This window comes from Festucalex cinctus, chromosome 5 (assembly GCF_051991245.1).
Source record: "Festucalex cinctus isolate MCC-2025b chromosome 5, RoL_Fcin_1.0, whole genome shotgun sequence".
Lineage (NCBI taxonomy): Eukaryota > Metazoa > Chordata > Actinopteri > Syngnathiformes > Syngnathidae > Festucalex > Festucalex cinctus.
This window is the reverse complement of record NC_135415.1, coordinates 28,409,574-28,419,474: the sequence shown is the minus strand read 5'-3', so window position 1 is coordinate 28,419,474 and position 9,901 is coordinate 28,409,574. Positions and strand designations below refer to the sequence as shown.

Below are 9,901 nucleotides of genomic sequence, written 5' to 3'. Positions count from 1 at the left end.
TATTTCTGACGCATATTCCATATTTGTATCGCATTCCTCTGACTTTTAATAAATGGTTCACAAAATCTATAGAGAACCCGGCATTGCACTCATCAAGCTGAATTGTGGTTAGCCTAGCAAGCTATTTCAAATCTATAGAAAGGCTCTCTGCAGTGCCAAAGCAAGCCATTACTCTTCTTTAATTAAGAAAAATAAAAACCACTGGTTTCTTTCCAGCCTGTGGCTCAACTGACAAAGAGTTGTAGTTCTATTGATCCACAAATTCCCATAACGCTTCAGGAGTAATGACTTCATGAGCTACTTTGATAATAAAATTCTTACTATCGCAGACAAAATTAATCATGTCCAGCCCTCAGTGGAGACCAATTCATCTTTAAACACAGTCACTTTACTGGTAGCAATAAAACACATTATTTGTTAGCACTGTTTTTCTCCCGTTAATCTTTCAGGACTAACAATTCGTTTGTTGAAACGATCAACTTGTCTTTGTGATCACTTTCCAGCAAGGATTCGTACAGGAGCAGGTTAGCACTTCTCTATTACTCCGAATCAATTAGGCTACCTCACAGGTGTATGAAACAAGGTTCCGATCTCCCTGAAGTCCCAAGCAGCAACTGAGACACTTAACTCATTCACTCCCAACCATTTTCACAGAAGCAATCCTGTTCGCTCCCGGCTGTTTTACTGGATTTTGACTGATTTTGTAAGGCCCAGAGAATATTGTGTTCTATTGCTATAAAAGCATGGAACCCATCAAAAGAAAGATTAAAGTCTCTTCTTTCATCAGGAAAAAAAATATGTTTCTATCTGTTTCCGTTTTGCAGCAATTAGCATTAGAAGAGAGCTAAGTTTCATCAGTTTTCACAAATCTATTTAAAATTGTAAGTAATTTAGCTTTTTTTCTAGATGGCCCTGGTTGATCTCCTTTGCTCTGCTGCCACCTGCTGGCCGTTTGTGTAATAACTACCATTTCTGCAACCATTCTTTGCAGTTGAGAGGCTGCATCAAAGCCTTCTGTATGCTCGAGCATAAAAAAACAAAACAAAAAAACATAAATACGTCTTTGGGACACTTAGAACATAAAAAAAACGTATTTATGTTATTGGGAGAAATGAGTTAAGTGTCAAAATGACTCAATGACAACAATTCGATACCGTTCTCTAAATGGCTAACATAACTTCTTAAAATAATAGGCAAAGTCAGATTTTGACTTCTGCGATTGGCTGGCAACCAGTTCAGGGTGTCCCCCGCCTACTGCCCAAGGCCAGCTGAGATAGGCTCCAGCACCCCGCGCGACCCTTGTGAGGAATAAGCGGTCAAGAAAATCATTAAATTTTACGCTGCAATTAATTCTGTTCTCGCAGAATTACTCAGTTTCCTTTTTGAAGAACAGTGAGAGGCACTTTGCGCAATTTTAGCTGGTAAAGACGTTCGTGATTTTTGTTCTCCAACGACAACATTCAAATCCATTGCCATGATTGGTCAAAACAAAAGTTTGGTAGGCGTGCACAGGTTAACGCCTCATCCAATCAGCTTGAAGTATTGTACAGAATTTCCCGCCTTTCCCCCAGCGAATCACAGAGGAGCAATCCCAGATTGATATTGTGAAGAACTCCCTTGAGTGAATCACAATTATCAATTTGGCTATTTCCAGGTTAACACTGAAATAAAAATGTGAATACATTTAATCAGTAATTATTCAGTTTTTCCTGTTTTCTAGAAAAAAAAAGTCTCTGAGCTACTTGAGAGTTTATAACATTGTCAGTAGATTTGATACAAAATAGTTTTTCTTAAGGACTTTACATCGCAAATGAATTAGACTGAATCATAGCACTCAGGCAGTCCTACAGGGAGAAATGACCTCGCTATTCAATTACACAATAGATTTGATACTGTATGTGCTTGCCTTGTTAGTAATTTGAATTAAAGCGTCTGCCTTAAATTGATTTCAGAAGCATTTAGCGATTTATAATCTTGGCAAAATCCAGAACTCCCTGGAGCTGCTTGACTTGATAATTTAAGAGTCTGTCGGCCTGCTTCTGTTCCTCCAAACAGCTTCTTCTTCGTCTTCTTTCTCTATACACATGCTTTTAAATGATACGCTAAAGTCTATATAGCACACCAGTTATTACTTCTACCTGGAAGTCATCTCCCACAGTCCACCCAATGGGACTTTCTTTTTCCTCCTGTATGCAAATGCAGTTGGCTAATACTGCGCTTTGCAGAAATGTCACCTTATGTTCACAATCTGCTGTTGTTAGCGCCATTCTCCTACTCTTTATATTGACATGCTTTTACTATATATCTAAATATTCTTGTTTGTAATATGAATTTGTAAAATATAACATGGTTCCTTTGGCATTGTGTAAAATGGAATATGGTTTCTTTGGCATAAGCAAAATATACCAGATTGTCCCCATTTTGCTTACTTTCAGCGATGAGTCCTCATTTTTAACCTTACAAACTTACCAGCTAATTGAGATCTTCTTTTTTGTAGTTTAGGAAACTTTGAGTTGAGCAAACAATCCAAGAAAAAGATTTTAAAGAGTGTGTTATAAAGTCAGCTTCCATTATATGCAAATTGAGCTTTATTTCTTTGGTAATCGCTCTGTTAATACATGATTACACAGTATTCCCTTGGGGCGTTATTTTGAAAAGGCTGATCGTCTTTTAATTAGACCTATAGGGGATTAGAACTGTGTGTTTGCATATTCCACCACTGCAGTGAATTAAAAAGCACAGCTATATGGACTTATACGGCTCATATTACGTAACCACTTGCCAATTATTCAGGTTGTTATCTAAGATGTGAACTCACAGAGTTGGATTTCTCACATAACATCGTAGGGGGGGAAAGAAGAGTGAATCATGGCGATGATGAGAATTTAAAAGCATTTTGTACTTGACAGGCTCACCACGCCGCCTTTTTCCTCAACCATCGCGCCCAGGTAGCCTTTCAGGCAACAGGTCATTTACAGAAGGGTTTCTCTCTCCGTTTGTGTCTTCTTTTCAACAATAGAGACATTTTCTCTTTCTTGCAATCAGCGCTGCTGCGCTGACTGCCTTTGGCACAAAAAAAGATGCTCGAGCAATGCCGTTGTCCTGGTAACAAAGCCTAATGACTCAATGTGATATGATGCTGAGATTTTTGAACAAAGCTGCGCCATAGTAATGGGCATTGTAAAACAAGGCTGCTTTTCGTTGATGGAGTTTTAATGGAGTCTTGAGGGACGCATTGAACAGTTCCCATCCATCCATTTTTTTTTTTTCAGGTTTTTGCCAGGTCATTAGCTATATAATGTCCTCATTTTGGTTTCAATTACTTGTGCTAATTTATTAATACAGTTAAGGTTGGTTATCTCAAATAATGAACAGATGATAACAGATCAGATGGGCTTGCATGGCTCTTCGTCGGAGACGGGTGGTTACACCCTCTGACTTGGCAGGCAAGTACTGCTTGAGTTCAAGTGGTAAGAGTAAGAGTAAGAGTAAGAGTTCAAGCTTCTTGAAAGACGGAATGATTGGCAATAGAGACTTTGTTTCTGATAAATCTTCCCAACTACCCTCATCTGTTGTCACAAGCATTGGGTAGTGCCCAAAAGTACAAGGTCGGTAGAAGACATAGAGTGAGCTTGTTAAGTGGTACTCAGAGGAACCTCAACACCAATTGCTATGCTCAGGAATCCATTTCGGATACCCCCGGGAAACCGTCTGGTGAGGTGTCTGGCAGGTCTAGGACACGTTTGAGGGACAACTGTAAGTCTCCCGACTTGCCTGGGGAAGTCTCAGAATCATATCAGTGATACTTAAGGAACTCTGAGCCTCCATAAGGTCATAGCAAGATACTGCTAGTCCTCCATCGATCCATCCATTTACTACCGCCTATTCGGGTCCGGGTCGCGCGGGGACAGCAGCCTCAGGAGGGAAGCCCAGACTTCGCTCTCCCCAGCCACCTCAACCAGCTCGTCCGGAAGGGATCTCAAGGCGTTCCCAGGCCAGCCGAGAGACATGGTCTCTCCATCGTGTCCTGGGTCGTCCCCAGGGCCTCCTGCCGGTGGGACATGCCTGGAATACCTCTCCTGGGAGGCGTCCAGGAGGGATCTGAATCAGATGCCTGAGCCGCTGTTACTCCTCCATAATTTTAAATCAACTATCGCGCATGAATGCCTGATTGCAGCACATGATCACCCAACGCACTGAAGGCAAGTAACGGTTCCAGTCCTCCAGCTGGAGCCCTTGTTTTTTTTAACAGTCCTTCGAAAATGTCCAAGGCAAACATCATCATAGTGATCGCCCGAATTGCGAACACTTTTTCTGGGTGATTCTTTTCAATAAATTCCGAAACTTGATGGAAACTTCAGGTACGGCGAGGCATCTTTTTCCAAAAAAAACGCCCGTCTCGTCGCAATTAAAAACTTACTGTGCAACGTAGCCTTCATCAATCACCAATTGTTTGAATTTTTGCACACATTCGTCGGCTGTTAATACATTTACGTAAAGCGATCTAAACACCTCATGACCCGAGGGGCGAATGACGAGGACTACATAGACGAGGACTACATAGACACATATCTATTATGTATCTATGGACACATACGGTACAGGTCCCTCTTAGCCAATGGGATGCCAGGAAGATGCCAGTAATTGCCAATGGCAGAGCAGCTGTAAGTATGTTGCGTTCAGTAAACTCTGTGAGCTGCGAGTAGCAAGCCCAAACTGCATTTTTACCTTTCGTATCCTGAAACTTCTTTCGTAACGAGAGGCAATATTTGCCTGTTGAGGAGTTTCGTAACTTGAAAATTTTGTATGAAGGGACGTTCGTAAGTACGTACCACTGTCTACAGCTACTCGCTTGTGTGTCGGAACTGCCTCCCGAGGGGATAACAACAGAGGTGGGCGCGTCAATGAATGTTGAGCGTCCGTCATTCGGCAATTGTGAACAAAATGTGTGCCCGCCATCGACAGATTACGGATGGCATGCCCACCACTGGATAATATCCATCCATCCATTTTCTTGACCGCTTATCCCTCACAAGGGTCGCGGGGGGTGCTGGCACCCATCTCAGCTGGCTCTGGGCAGTAGGCCGGGGACACCCTAGACTGGTTGCCAGCCAATCACAGGGCACACAGAGAACTGGATGATATAATATATGAAATAGACCTTTTAAACACTAAGCGATTTTGTGCATGAACACGATCGGAAGACGCAGACAATCACAAACTGCTGAAGAGTGTTGATGGTCCAAGGTCCAAGGCCACTAGGTGGGTGTCTGCCCTGATCCCAAAAATGATTTCCTCTCCGTTGGCCACAAGATCTCAAGAGTTGAGATGACCTGGGAAAGGCAGACAGAGCTTGTTAATTGTCTTCCTTCCCTCCAGCAACTTATTTATGCAGCAACTTGCAGTGCCACCGAGTTTGAATATGCTACCATGACAAGAATATGAATCTCAGAGATGGGGGGCTTAAGAACGGGTAATCACAGTATTCTTATGTGCATCGTTCTGCTCCAGTAAATAGATATTTTTGTGGAACTGTGACATGTGACTTTTACGGGTCCTGTCGTAAGGTTTCACATCTCAGACTTTACAGGCTGTAAGTGACACCTGAGTGAAGAAGTTATTCAGTGGCATGATGGTGTCACCTTTCAGGAAACTTTTAAAAACCGTTGTTTGTGACTTCCAGGTGGCGAATCTCCCAACTGTCTATTTTGTTATTATGCGCGTCTGTGTCACATACAGGATTGGAATACTTAATGAAAGAACGCACATTCTACACAGAGTAAGGCTGTTGCTGTTTGGCACAGTTTTATGCCGTATGCCCATGCAGACTCAACCCGCCCATTTCTTTTTAACCGGCCTCGGGACTGGCCATGGCTGGGAATTGAATCTGTGCCATCTGCTTGAAAGGCAGCAGCAGCATGGACAATAACACAGGTGCAGAGTAAGGCTGTAATGTGTCCTTTCATTGAGTCATTTTTTTACACAGAGATTCTGCACAATTTCATTATTGGCGCCGTGACAGAATATCCTCAATTATCCTTCCTTTCACAAAACTCAGCCATGCGAAATATTGCCACGACTGCATGCACTTTCACACGGTCCCCCTCAATTAGACAATTAGATGTGTGACAATGTCACTGCCAGCATTTGGTTTGTGTATAAAATACTTGTCTGACAACAGCAATTGCTTTCAAAGCAACGGGGCGGGAGAAGTGAATGTGAGTGTGAAATGGCATTTCCTTACACACAGCCACTCTGTTTCATCACTAATAAAACTCAAGAAGGCGTAGTATTGTCGGGCCAACTTTGTCGGACATAAAAATGCTGGCTTTAGCCCTCCAAAGGAAAAAAAACTATGCATTTAGTATATTATTCTCATTATAAATATGTCATCTACGTGATGTATTTCTTGTAACAGCGCTCATGTTGTTGGGAGTTTATTCATTCTCCCTGTCTCATGGGGGCTGTGCAATTAATCAAAATTCAATTACAATTTCAATTACACTCCACAATTACAAAATCGGCATAATCGTAACCAAAAATAAAATATTATTAATACTACTTTTGAGTTGTTTACATTTACATATTTGCACCTTGTCAGGCCGCAGTAGGCGGGCCAGTGTTGCTTTTATTTTGTCCGCCCATTTGAAAGACTAACCACCACTCTCATTCCAGGTCACTTAACCTTCCTCCTGTGCTGCTCATCACCGATTCCAACTCCTGATTGCGTCCACCTGTCGCCAATTACCCACCCAATAAATAGGCTGCATTTGCCACATCCCAGTGCCCAAGTGTCACACCCTGTGCATGGAAGCGGTCCCACAGTCCTTGTTTTGCCTTGCACCCTTTTTTTTTTTCTCCCCCCTCCCAAGTGCAGCGCCTTTAGTTGTCCATTTTTGAGTGCTCTGTTTTCTTCTCCAGTGTGTAGCTCTTTGTGTTCAGTTTTTTTTCTCTCTCTCTGCTAGATTTCTTTGCTGATTTTGTGTTCCATAAACTGCAGCATTTGAGGCCAACCGTCTCCCTGCACCTGAGTACTTCCTTTCAGGTTGTCACACCTTTTTATTTATTTATTTTTTATTTTTTTAACGACTAAATTTAATACAACTTGTTTGGTCCAAAAGGAACTTGGGTAATTACAGTGTTTCAAATAAATGTACTTGCCTTAATATATTTTTTTTTACATCTTAGAACGTTTTCTTATTTGAGTCAAGCGAGTGTATCTTATGAGGAGCATTGCTTGTCATGACACTGTTTCCTCCTCCTTGTTCTTTCTTTCTTGCCTCCTTATCTTGTTTCTCCCTCTCCGCAGGAAGTAATTTGAAGCAAAATATGACTTGGTTAAGGGCTACCAAGGCACAGTCTGCTTTGATGTGCTGCTTTGCCTTATGAGCTGTCAAGACATATGGACAGCCAACCGAGTGAAATTGGGGGCTGGGTCGGAAGATGGGGGGGGGGGGTAAAACGAGAGGGAAGGGGCTCAGCCGTGATATGGAGAAGGGATTTTAAGGAGAGAAAGAGCTGAGCTAAGTGGCAGCCTTCCAAGCGAGTTGCCGTGGAGATACACTAATTAATGAAACCATAATTAGCGTTAGGCCTGACACACAGAAAACGGCTTCTATCTCACCATCCTTCCCTTTCACTCATTTCCCCCGCATTTACATTGGGGAAATTCGTATGCACGCACTGCTGATACAAGCATTTTTCTTATCTATAGCAGGAATTGCCTGTTTCATCAAAGGTAAAAAAAAACAAAACAAATGGAATTACATTTGAGCTCAGCCAGAGAACAATCATCTCTCGGAAACTACCACCCCAGAATCCCATATCTCATCTACATTATCAAAGATGAGGTTGTTTCCAGAGAGGGGGGGAAAAAAAAAAAAAAAATCGCCATCATTTCCTAGTTGACTAATGATAGTGACGATAACACGCACAGTCATGGTGCCCAAAGAAGAAAGAGCTAAGGTGAATAATGTTATTCCACTGACACTTCTACTTAGCCGTAGTCATCAATCACAGCACCTCATAAACATGGTTTCCTCACAAAGATGTGATGGCTTTGTCCGAAATTAGATTCTTCTATGCTCTCATTTATCAAGTACGTAAAAGCTATTGTGCAAAGCCACCCACAAGGTAAAAGTGTTGCCAAAAACGTTCTGCGGCAATGACCTACCTTGACTGTGTGGTTTTTTTTGGTATGATGGTAGTGGCAGTGGAAAAGTGGGATCAACTTTCAAAAGATTAAAGTTTGTTTGAATGTGGGTGTAGCGTCGGTTGAAATAATAAAGCTTTACCGGTGGTCTGAAGTTTTCTTTTGAATTCTCCTTTCCTTTGTCCATGCATAAACCTTTTACACCGTAAGAGCTGAAAATAAAACAAACATGACGCCATTAATTAAACATATTCTCATTTCCTCTATAGATACGTTTAGGCTAATTAAACTCAAAATGTAAACACAAACATAAATCTATTTAAAGATAAGCTTAATTCTTTACCTTGTTGCCACTTTCAACCGGGCTAAGTATCTTTAATGTTGAATTCGTTGTGCGTGAAACTATTTTTATTGCTTCAAACGTCTCGCGCTCTCAATCCACTTCCGTCTACTACGTCATTCTACCTTTCCGCATACCTTCAAAATACACTTCCGCCCAAAGAGGAAGTTAGAAAATAAGAGGTCTAACATTGACAAAAATTAGAAAATAAACTCGTTGTCCATTAAAGCATCGTGCCACTAAATCGTGACATTTGATGTGCAAATTTCATACATGTTGAGATGCACTGGACTATAGTCAAAACACTCTCATGTCTCACAAAAGTGATCAAAAGGAAAAGGGAGTATATACCGCATTACAAATGCAAACGCATGCCGTCTGGGGTGTCATTTAAATGCAAAGTATAAACATCCACACCCTCCCCTCTTCACTCGCGCTCAACATCCAACAAACACAGCAGCGTCGCAAACAAGCATCATTGGTGTGCATGTGCTGTTGCAATAAGACAAGAGAGTTGCTGTGTTTCGAGCTGGGCCAGGAGCGCCATCTTCTTCCTTGTGCTCTTATTAGTTCGTCCTCGCTAACTGCTTGCTAGCTGCTGGCGTCGATCATATCACGATGCTCTGGACTCACATTTCAAGTTTGGATGTATGTGAATCCGAAATAAATCGGTGAATATTTGAATGAATCCATCCAAATTCCCAACTTTTATTCTTGATACATTTAGAGAGAAAGAAAGCAGGCGCACAGCTGTGTGACTCAACCGAGTTTTTAACTGCGAGTAATGAGAGCTGGCATAAGCAAGAGCAATTTGTAAATGTGACCAGCTACGTGTGCACGTGCAGGCGCATAAAAAGGGGAGGGAGTCTCTCTCAGCCAGGGGCACTTTCGGTAGTTGCTTCCTGAGTGCTGATGTGGCCCTTGTGGGACTCAATCGACCACATTATGACCACGCTTGGACAGGCTGGGGGCTTATTGCAGCGCAACGACGTCACCTGGTGGTCAAAGCTTAAACTGCGAGATGCAAAACGCTGCACTCCGCACAGTCCCTGAGCATCGTGACGCCACAGATGACAAACTTATACTTGATACTTGTGTTTAAAAAGAAAGAAAGAAAGAAAGAAAGAAAGAAAGAAAGAAAGAAAGAAAGAAAGAAAGAAGTTTGAATTCAACCCCTTTCACTCAAGGGATATAGTAAAAAAGTACAGACTGAAATCAAACAGAAAAAATCTATTTTTACTTTCAATTATTTAGAATCAACTTGAGAAAAACAAGCTTTCTGCGCACAATAGTTTGAATATTTTATGAACTTATGCTTTTATGCTATCAAAACAATTTGTTTCACAGCTTTGCTAAATGTTGTGAACTAACATGAAAAAATGTTCTAAATGAGCTGGTGATAATGTAGT

General features: G+C 41.6%; 1 long non-coding RNA gene across 1 annotated transcript; it reads right to left on the bottom strand.

Annotated features, from left to right (window-relative positions):
- On the bottom strand, positions 1-8,614 carry LOC144019518 (uncharacterized). Its single transcript, XR_013283693.1, has 3 exons — positions 8,496-8,614; positions 8,295-8,364; positions 1-5,333 (listed from the first exon to the last, which is right to left on the bottom strand). It is a non-coding gene; the product is annotated as an uncharacterized LOC144019518 (long non-coding RNA).
- Between the last annotated feature and the right edge of the window lie 1,287 nt (positions 8,615-9,901).